Raw genomic sequence first — 11613 nt, 5'->3', positions numbered from 1 at the left:
TTTGGGAGCAAATAAAATCATGGCTATGATAGTGTCAGCCCTCCCTGCTTGCTGAAGCTTTATAATGCCTCTGTACCTGGAATGCTTCGCTCTTTTGAAACTGAAGATACACACATAAACTCCACCTCCCTCCTACCCCATGGCTTAAATCAGTGCACCCAGTAGGCATTCTAAGGATAATCCTGTGTTTTACATGACCTACCCTCTAAGGGCTGACAGTTTACAGAGGTGAACACAATTTCTGAGTAACCGTGAGTGCTTTTCTTCAGTGCTTTGGGAAGGCAGAGAAGTATTTACCATATCAAACTTTGAATACAAAATGGTTCAATCTTTGAGATTTCAAAGGAGCAGACAAGTTTGAGACACCTTAATCTAGAAGTTCCCACACTTAAAAACGATTCCAAGATTTATAGTTGCAGATAGGGTTTGCACAGATAGTAGCTTTCTTTATATGTTGAGTAGTTGGAATTTGGTATTTCTTTTATGAAATGAAGATAAATCATCTCTATTGTTCTTGAAATGTCTTCATCTTAGGTATGGCAAACTTTCGTGACTGTTGAGAGGAGCCAACGAAACTGTAAAGTTGTCCTTTGTAATCTGCAAGAATTGATTTAGGGAAAAAAAACAGTTGATCCTCATTGTTTGATGATTCTGTATTTGCAAATTCACCTACTCATTAAGATTTATTTGTAACCCCAAAATCTATTCATGCGTTTTCAGTCATTTGCAAACATGCACTGAGCATTGAAAAAACTGAGTCACCTGAAACGCACACATTCCCAGCTGAGATCAAATAAGTCTGCTGCCTTGTTTCAGCTCTCAGATGGTAAACAGGTATCCTTTTCGAAATCTGTGTAGTGCCATGTTCTTGACGATTTTGTGCTTTTTCTTGGTGGTTTTGCTGTTTAAATGGCCACCAGGCATATTGCTAAAAGTACCGTCTCATGTTCCTAAGCACAAGAAGCCTATCCTGTGCCTTCTAGAGAAAATACTTAGATAAGCATTCAGGTATAAGTTAGAGAGCTGTTGGCTGTGAGTTCAATGTTAATCAACAATATGTATTAAATAAAGTGTCTTTGAACAGAAACACACATAAAACATGGTTATGTAGTGATTGACGAAAACGTGACAGGCTCCCAGGTACCTAACCCTGTATTTTCCCAAGGGGCAATGGTTAAGTATTTGATAATTGCCATAATTAACAAGAACTGACCAGTATCTGATAGATATATGGCTCGTAACCTAAAGTAGTTTATTTTAAACCGCCTAGTTTCAGGCAGGGTTTGAGGTGAAGCAGAATAAAACATGACACTGTACTGCCGTATGTATCTTTCCTTCTAAAGCATGTGTGTGGCCCCTTCTATGGGAGGTTTGAAACAAACTAAGTTGATAGGTGACGTTTTTCTGTGGGTAGTGGATGTGTAATAGCTAATTGAAAATAGCTTTTTTAGCCTAGAATCTTTTCTCCATTTCAACATGTACACTAAGACTTGAATGGATAAAATAAGCTAAGTAATACAGTAGGCTATCTTGGATTGTACTTCTTTCCTTCCCATCAAACTAATACATCACAAGTGAGTGACATTCTGAAGAGTACTTTGAATTTTTCTTATTCTTTTGATGTAAAACTGTGATCCTATTGATTATTCACTTGCAGTGAGTACATGATTTTGAAGAGCACCTGGATACTTGCATTTAATGAGTGCATTCTCCCTGTAGACCAGTTCTCATGGAAACAGTAAAATTAGAAGTTTGGTTCAAGTTGGAAACAAAATGGGTGGAGTTGGTCAATACACTGGCCAGTACCATCAAGCCATGATAGTCTGATGCACACTTCTCTGCAGGGAGACCAAACCGTCATGAGGACATCTTGGAGTCTCCTGATTGGGGCAGGCACACCTTTGGACAATGCCAAAGCTACACTGATGAATGTCTGTCTTCTTTTTCTAGGCTTCCTGTTGACTCTCTTCTGTAAATATAACCTATCTTCAGTTAGATGATCCAATTGGTTAGATTTAAGGGTTCTTAGTTAACACTTTGATACATCTCAGGTCTTGCCCTGTCTTGTCTCCCACCTACTTGCAAGTGCTACGTATATACATGGCAGAATTAGAGTGTAACCCAATTTCAAATTTTACCTGTCGTCTTACTTGGTGTTTTATCTGTCCACAGTCCTGGCAAATTTGGGGGAAAAAAGATTGTCTTATCTACAAAGGTAGAAAAACATGCAATTTACTTACTGACTTTGTTAACTGACAGTATCCCCAGAAACCTTGAAACGACATGGGATATTCAATAGCCTGAACTAACATTCTGTAGAGAAAAAGTTCTTCACATTGGAAGTCAAAGAAAGAATATTTGTATTTTTTGCAAGGTCCCCTCAAAACATAATAACTGCTAATAAAGGAAATGTTTGCTATTTCCAGGCAGTCCAAGATGCTCAGAAGGAAGGAAAATAATCTGTTTTACAATTTAAAGCTCAGCCTGTTTAAAGACTTCCTTTTTCTTCTAAATAATGACTTTCTCTTTCCCTTAGTTATCCGAGATGTCTTAGGTTGATTTTCCGCCCTGGGGGGTGGGAGGTGCAATGACACAGGTCTATCAAAGTGCGTGATAGTAAGGCAAAACAGATATGAGTAGAGGGATTTATAGTTGGTGATGGAGTTTTGTTTCTATGTACCCACCCCCAAGTAAAGAAAATGTACTTGGAGTATTTTATGCTCATTTTCAAATTGCCAAGTAGATGTGCTAGCCTGACATTCAAATGCACGTTTATCAGCCCCCAAATCTTAATATTTCCCAAACTACTGAAATCAATCTAAGACATTTTAACTATTTCTTAAGTAACAGCATAAAAAGTTAAGTAAAATGAGTCAGATGCTAAAATGTATGCTCAACACACGTTCTTGTTCAATAGATCCAGTTTTTTATAAGTAATCACAAATACTGGTCACTGTTATTTTCAATACCAGTTGTGATGTACTGATAATTTGGTGGCATCGTAATTATGGCCTGCAACAAATATTGTGAAAAGAAAACAATGAAATGCCTGCTTTTGAATCAATAATTGTAACTGCTAATATTGAGAATGTACTACATGTTTATCAAGTGAACTCTTTACATGCACTATCTCATTTAATTCTTATAACCACCGTATGAGATTGCTTCAGTAATATAGTTCCATTTTACAGATGAGGAAACTGAAGTTTCAGGAAGTTTAGTGACTTGCCCAAAGTCACATAGTCAGTGGTAGTGAAGCTGGATTCTAATCCAGACCTCCAGGCTCTGCAGTTCATGCTCTCAAGCTTCGTATAAACTGCCTTAAGCTACAAGAAAGCAAAGTTTCATAAAATCTCAGTACTTGGGCTACTTTCAGCTGGTGGGGCAGGAAGCGGAATGACACAGGTATATCCAAGCGCATGATAGTAAGCCAAAATATAAAGATACTTTGCTTTATGCTTTTCTGTTGTCACATTTTAGGGGAATCAAAAAACTAAGGGAAAGAGAAACTCATTATTTAGAAGAAAAAGGTCGTCTTTAAACAGGCTGAGCTTAAAATTGTAAAACAGAATATTTTCCTTCCTTCTGAGCATCTTGGACTGCCTGGAAATATCAAACATTTCCTTTAGCAACTGTGTGATCATTTTTCTGAGCTTGTTCATCTTCCCATTCTAGTCTCTTGGAATTGGTAAATGGACTTAACCAAAGCCTTTTAATTATCATACGTGTTTTTATAAAACCTGTAGAATTAAACTTCTGACCCTGTATTACACTTCTGTGCCAATTAGGGAGATGCCAACATTTTCTCAACAGTTATTAAGAAATATGTTAGATAAAATGTCAATTGCTGCTGCTAAAGAGGAAATTCCCAACAGATTAGATATGTTTTTATTTAAGTAACATCCTGCTAGTTAGTGGCAAAACCAAATCTAGAACTCCAGGCTCTCTGACTCCAGAGTCTGTGCTATTTAACTTTTGTTTTAGTTAAGCTTTTGTTTCTCTTGCTAATCCTTTATGCTGAAAAAGTGTAACAGACAGGAATTCTTTGTATTTTCTTTACCAATTATATTAATGGATAATAACTTATAAAAGATTTTTTTTTTTTTTGTCATTTAAACTTAGCATTCATCTGGTCTCAAAGATGACCAAAGTGACATCAGAATCATGGCAGTGTAAGTCATCCCACTTTTCTCTCCCCTTTTATAACAACTAACTAGACATCCACAACCAAGAAAAAAGGCCGCTGCATATTACACCAAGGGAAACATCAGCCACCTGTGCACCCAAAAATAAACAAACAGGTCTTATGTAAGACCTGCAGATCCAAGGGATTTAGTGAACCTGTCACACACCCACTCACTGTGATGGAAGGAAAAAGAGCCTGTAGAGTGCAAAACCAGGCAGATACCCACAAGCCAGAGAGGATTTGTGGAAGTCTGGCCTGCCTGAGGGGAGATTCCAGCAAGCCACCAAAGCAGGATAGAGATGGAGAGAGACAAGTTTGGATGCAGAGGAGAGGAAGGAACTCGCCAGGGTGACCCCCCTCCCCAGGGTGACATTGCAAGGGGCTGGGCTTTTCGTGGCAGCAATGGCAACCTCTATGACAGAGGAAGTGGAAAGCGGTGACCTCTTCCATGGAGGAGGTGGAAAGCGAAAGTGAGTAAATACCCAGCGACCACAGCTGTGCCGGTGTCTGCTGGAGGAACCCGTTTCTCTCCAGTAGCACCCAGATTTCTGAGAAGGCACCTCCATGATTTGGGGGAGGAAGAAGAAAGGGAAGGAAGTAGATAAGAATATCAAAGGGCATTAAAGAGACATGGTTCCTGCTGACAGCTTCAGGACTTCAACAGGAAGTCCACCCACAAAGCTCTGGGAGTATCCTACTGGAGGATCCCCCCCCCCCCCCCACCAGGCTGTGGACACCCTCAATGCTCCAAGTGCCAAATCCACACCTCCCCCAACTCTGCTGCTGGCTCCTTGTGCACAATCCTAAGTGTATCCCAAGTGCCAGCTCCAGAAGACACAGAATGCCCAGATAATAAGCCAAGCCTGATGGGCAAGGGAGAAACCATAAACAAGCTATAGTGCCACAATCTGGAATACAAAAGAAAGGTTTCCAATAGCCAGCCTATTGAATTGTAAGAACAAAAGCAGACATAAAACCTTAGTTAAGGTGTCTGCTACTTCAAATACAAAAGCAGAATTGCATACCTACAACACAATGAAATGTCAAGGAAATACAGTATCACAAAAAAAAAACTGATAATTCTCCAGCAACCAAACACAAAAGCATAGAATGTTCCAATCTAAGTGATAAAGAATTCAAAATAGCTTTTATGAAGAAATTCAACGAGCTACAAGAAAACTCAGACAATTCAGTGAACTCAGGAATAAAATTAGTGAACAGAGGAGTTCTTCACCAAAGAGATTAAAATTATAAAAAAGAACCAAACAAATTGTAGGGCTAAAGAATTTGATAATTGAGATGAAGAAGGCAATATAGAGCATTGACAACAGGGCAAACTAGATTGAAGAAAGAATAAGTGACTTGGAGAATAGGAATATAAAAATAATTCAGGCTTCTCCAAGAAGGCACCAAACGGCGGGTGATGTGGGAGGGCCTGGAGGCCCTGGAATGGGAGGACATGGTGACTTGCAGAGGCTTCAGCAGTGGTGTCCAGGGCTGAGGCTGTAGCTTGGGTTGGGGCCAAGGCTGCAGAACTTGCAGAGGCAAGGACAAGGACAAGGAGTGGATCCTTGTCACCAAGCTGGGCTGCCTGGTCAAGGATGTGAAGATCAAGTCCCTGGAAGAGATCTCTTTTCTCCCTGCCCATCAAGGAATCTGAGAATATTGACTTTTTTTCTGGGGGCATCCCTCTAGGATGAGGTTTTGAAGATTATGCCTATACAAAAGCAGACCCATACTGGCCAGCGGACAAGGTTCAAGGCATTTGTTGCCATTGGGGATTACAATGGACATATCAGTCTGGGTGTTAAGTGCTCTAAGGAGGTAGCCACTGCCATCTGTGGGGCCATCATACTTGCAAAGCTCTTCATCATCCCCATGCTGCAAGGGTACTGGGGGAACATGATCGGTTAGCCCCTTGCAAGGTGACTGGCCACTGTGGCTCTACTGTGGCTTTGTGCTGGTGTGCCTCATCCCTGCTTCCAGAGGCACTGGCATCATCTTAGCCCCTGTGGCCAAGAAGCTGCTGCTGATGGCCAGTATAGACGACTGCTACACCCCAGCCAGGGACTGCACTGCCACCATGGGCAACTTTGCCAAGGCCAGCTTTGATGCCATCTCCAAGATCTACAACTATCTCACCTCCGATCTCTGGAAAGAAAACATGTTCATCAAGTCTTTTTACCAGAAATTCACTGACCTTCCTGTAAAGACCCACACCAAAGTCTCTGTGTAGAGGACCCAGCTTCCAGCTTGTGGCTACCATATAGTTTTATACAAGAAAAACAGAGTGAATTAAGCCTGTTAAAAAGAAAGAAAGAAAGGAAAGAAAGGGAAGGGAAGGGAAGGGAGGAAGGAAGGAAGGAAGGAAGGAAAGAAGGAAAGAAGGATTCAGTTAGAAGAGGAGAGAGAACTAAGATCTAAAAAGAGTGAAGAAATCCTATGAGACCTATTAGATTCAATGAGAAAGGCAAATATAAGCATAACTGGTATACCAGAGGGAGAAGAGGGCAGAAAGATTGAAAGATTATTTAAAGAAATAATAGCTGAGAACTTCCCAAGCCTGGGGAAGGACTTGGACATACATGTCCATGAACCTAATAGAACACTCTATTATCTCAATGCAAAAAGATCTTCTCCAAGACACATTCTAATGAAACTGTCAAAAATCAATGATAAAGAATCTTAAAGGCATCCAGGGACAAAAAGAAAGTAATCTACAAAGGAACTCCCATTAGACTAGCAGCAGATTTCTCAGCAGAAACTCTACAGGCCAGGAGAGAGTGGAATAACATATTCAAAGTGTTAAAGGATAAAAAATGCCAGCCAAGGATACTTTATCAGGGAAAGCTATCTTTCAGATATGAAGGAGAAATAAAGACTTTCGCAGACAAACAAAAGCTGAGAGAGTTTATCACCACAGCCTGCCTATCAGACCTACCTTGCAATAAATGCTGAAAGGAGTTCTTTAAGCTGAAGTGAAAATACACTAATCAGAGATATGAAAACATACGAAAGTATACAACACTCTAGTGAGGGTAAAAAATAGAATTAGAAAACTGTAACTCTGTATTAGAATGGTGTTTACTACTTCACTATAGTATAAAGGTTAAAGAAAAAGAGTATTAAAAATAAATATAGCTATTATAATTTGTTAATGAATACACAGCATAAAAAGATGTAAATTGTGACATCAAAAATATAAAATGGGAGGAATAAAAGTGTGGAGACTTTATAGGTGAATGAAGATAATTTGCTATCAGCATAAAACAGACTGTTTTATCCATGAGATGTTTTATGTAAGCCTCAAGGTAACCACAAAGCAAAAATTTAAAGTAGATTTGCAAAACAAAACAACAAATAAAGGAGAGACAAAGCATACCACCATGGAAAATCACCAGTTTACAAAAGTAGGCAGAAACAGATGGAAAAAGAAACATTGGAAATACAAAACAACCAGAAGTCAAACAATAAGATGGCACTAGTAAGCCCTTACATATCAATATTCACTCAAAATGTAAATGGATTGAATTCAGCAATCAAAAGGCATAAGTGACAGGATGGATAAAAAAACAAGAGCCAAATATATGCTGCCTAAAGGAGACTCATTTCAGCCCTAAAGACTCTCATAGGCTCAAAGTGAAGGGATGGAAGAAGACATTCCATGTAAATGGAAACCAAAAGAAAGCGGGGGTAACCATACTTATATCAGACAAAATAGACTTTAAGCCAAAAATGGTAAAAAGACCAGGAAGTTCATTATATAATGATAAATGGGGTCAATACATCAAGAAGATATAACAATTGTAAATACATATGCACCCGTCAGAGCACTTAAATATATTAAACAAATACTTACAGATCTGAAGGGAGAAATAGAAAACAATACAATAATAAGGTAGGGACTTCAATACACCACTGTTAGCAACTGATATATCATCCAGACAAAAAACAAAGAAACATTAGAATTGAGCCATACTTTAGACCAAATGGACTTAACAGACACAGAGAACATTGCATCCAACAGCAGCAGAATACACATTCTTCCCAAATGTACATAGAACATACTCCAGGATAGATCATATGATAGGACACAAAACAAGGCTTAGAAAATTTAAGATTGAACTCATACCAGCTATCTTGTGAGACCACAATGATATAAAACTAGAAATCAATAAGAAGAAAGCTGAAAACCAACAAATCTGTGGAAATTAACAACAAATTCCTGAACCAATGGGTCAAAAAAAAAAGAAATCAAAGGGACATAAAAAATTATTTCAAAACAAATGAAAATGGAAACACAACAAATCAAATCCTATGGGATGTAACATTTGAAGCAATAAATGCATATACTAAGAAATTAGATTTCTAATAAACAACCTAACTTTATACTTCAAGGAACTAGAAAAAGAAGAACAAATTAAGCCCAAAATTAGCAGAAGGAAGGAGATAATAAATATCAGAGTGGAAAGTGAAAGAGAGACAAGAAAACAATAAAAGGATCAATGAAACTAAGATCTGATTTTTCAAAAAGATAAACAAAATTGACAAACTTTTATGTAGACAAAAAAACCAAAACACAAAAATCCACATGGAGTGAAGACTCAAATAAGTAAAATTAAAATGAAAGAGGAGACATTACAACTGATACTACAGAAATACATAGGATTTTAAGAGACTACTATGAACAATATATGCCCAAAATTAGATAACCTAGAAGAAATAAATTCCTAGAAACACACAATTCCTAGAAAAACACAAGCTACCAAGACTGAATCAGAAATAAATAGAAAATCTGAACAAATCAATAACATACTAAAGAGATTAAATCAGAATCAAAAATCTCCCCAAACAGGCCAACCCAGTGGTATAGCAGTTAAGTTCATGCATTCTGCATCAGCAACCTGGGGTTTACTGGTTTGGATCCCGGGTGTGAACCTACACACCACTTATATAGCCTTGCTGTAGCAGGCGTCCCACATATAAAGTAGAGGAAGGTGGGCACAGATGTAAGCTCAGAGCCAATCTTCCTCAGCAAAAAGAGGAGGATTTGGCAGCAGATGTTAGCTCAGGGCTAATCTTCCTTTAAAAAAAAAAATCTCCCAACAAAGAAAACCCCAGTACCAGACAGCTTCACTGGTGAATTCAACCAAACATTTAAAGAAGAATTAATGCCAATCCTTCTCAAACTCTTCCAAAACATTCAAGAGGAGGGGACACTTCCAAATTCATTATATGAGGCCACCATTACTCTGATACCAAAGCCAGATAAGGACACTACAAGAAAAGAAAACTATAGATCAATACCCCTGATGAATATAAATGCAAAAATTCTCAACAAAATATTAGCAAACCAAATTCAAGAGCACAATGAAAAGATTATACAACACAAGCAAGTGCGATTTATCACTGGGATGCAAAAATGGTTCAACATAGGCAAATCAATAAACGTAATGCATCATGTTAATAGAATGAAAGATGAAAATCACATGGTTATAACAATAGATGCAGAAAAATACTTGACAAAATACAACATCTCATCATGATAAAAACCCTCAAGAGATAAAAGTATAGAGGGCACATACCTCAACATAATAGAGGCCATATATGACAAGCCCACAGCTAACATCACACTCAGTGGTGAAAAATTGAAAGCTTTTCCTCTAAGATCAGAAAAAACACAAAGATGTCTACTCTTACCAGTTTTATTCAATATAATACTGGAAATCCTAGCTAGAGCAATTAGGCAAGACAAAGAAATAAAAGGCATCCAGATTGAAAAGGAAGAGGTAAAATTGTCATTATTTTCAGATGACTTGATTTTGTATACAGAAAATCCCAAAGACTCAACCAAAAAGTGGTGACACTAATCAATGAATGCAGTAAAGTTGCAGATATAAAATCAACCTACAAAAATCAGTTCCATTACAAATAGTGAGCAAGATGGTGGTGTAGGTGGACTCTGAACTCACCTCCTCCCACAAACACAACTAAGTTGCAACTATTCTTGGAACAACTATCCCTGAGAGAGAACTGGATAAAAAGAACCCCCACAACAAGGGACAGTTCTGACTGAGGTGGAAGAGGCAGGAATTCCTTCTGGAGAGAAAAAAGCCATTTTCACGAGCCATGGATCTTCATGGCTGGCTGGGAGCAATCCTAAGGTACACAGCCTTCCTTGGATGAACGGGGTACCTGTGTGGGTGAGCATTACCACTATAAGCATCCTTCGGACTCAGCACAATTTAGACGAGTGTGAAAATGTATGGCTATGCTGGCTATTAACTACAATGGGGAATACCCCTAAAAACGCTATCAGACATAAGTGGAAAAAAGCCAGCTCTTAAAGGGTCCATGCACAAATTCACCCATTTCAGAAATCAACCTAAAATCACCAGAAAGAAAGGTATACAGTCCTATGGTGAAAAGAGACTCACCTGATAGGCTCTGGGTGCATCTCGGTTAGAGGTGAGACCTCTCCAGGGACTGAGACATTGGCAGCAACCATTACTGTGACCTAGTACAGGCATGCTGACACAGACACTGGCAGACGCCATTGGAGTTCTTCCCGCAGCCTGTTAGCCCAGGGTCTGCCCCACTCACTAGAGCACTGATTTTATCCAGCTCAGCTAGGGCAGGCAGCCTGCCCTAGGGACAGGCCCCACCCAACAGCAAGCCCTTAGGCAACTTGTCAGCCTGCATAGACTGGGTGCCTGGATACTCTTCAGGCAAGCCAGTGGGTGCACCTCTGCAGGGCAGGGTGTGTGTGAGGAGCAGGGGGAATATGTGGGGCATTGGTGGAGTGTGTGGGGGCCTCTGCAGTGGGGTGACTGAGTCTGCTTCAGGGAGTCGGGACATGTGCATGGGCCAGGACTGTGTTGATGGTAAGTATGGACCTGTCGGTCATGGGGCTTATCAGTGGCAGAAGGCCTGTGCTTCTCAAACAGCCACATGGGGATTGGCCCCACCATCCAAACCCTGAAACAACTGGATTCTCCCATGCCTAGGGCCAGCCCCACTCAGCTGCAATCCTGAGAAAGCTGACAAGACCCTTGCAGACCAGAGGCCTATAGCAAATGTAAGCCCCTGAACCTAGCAAACAGCCACATTAGGGGTCTACTCACTTAAAAGGAAAACTGCAACAGGAATGTGCTATTAGGCCTTGCAGCCAACTGTGCCGGGGCACCCCACACCTGACAAAGTGACTGAAGGGTCCATAGCAACCATATGCAGCTGAGCATTACAACCAGCCTGCCAGGGGGACAGCCTAGCCTCCAAGGACACCTGCAGCAAGAGTAACCCTGCCACAACAGAAGGACGCATGTAGCCAACATAGGGTTGACTCCTAGAATATTTGGAACTGGTGAAGATAGGGAAGCACACCGCTGGGCCTCATAAGGGATCTCTTACATAAGGCTACTTCTCCA

General features: G+C 39.9%; 1 pseudogene; it reads left to right on the top strand.

Annotated features, from left to right (window-relative positions):
• Window positions 1–4588: 4588 nt before the first annotated feature.
• On the top strand, window positions 4589–6485 carry LOC106847836 (small ribosomal subunit protein uS5 pseudogene; annotated as a pseudogene).
• Window positions 6486–11613: the final 5128 nt, after the last annotated feature.

This window comes from Equus asinus, chromosome 12, assembly GCF_041296235.1.
Source record: "Equus asinus isolate D_3611 breed Donkey chromosome 12, EquAss-T2T_v2, whole genome shotgun sequence".
Classification (NCBI taxonomy): domain Eukaryota; kingdom Metazoa; phylum Chordata; class Mammalia; order Perissodactyla; family Equidae; genus Equus; species Equus asinus.
This window is presented reverse-complemented; position numbering and strand designations above follow the sequence as displayed.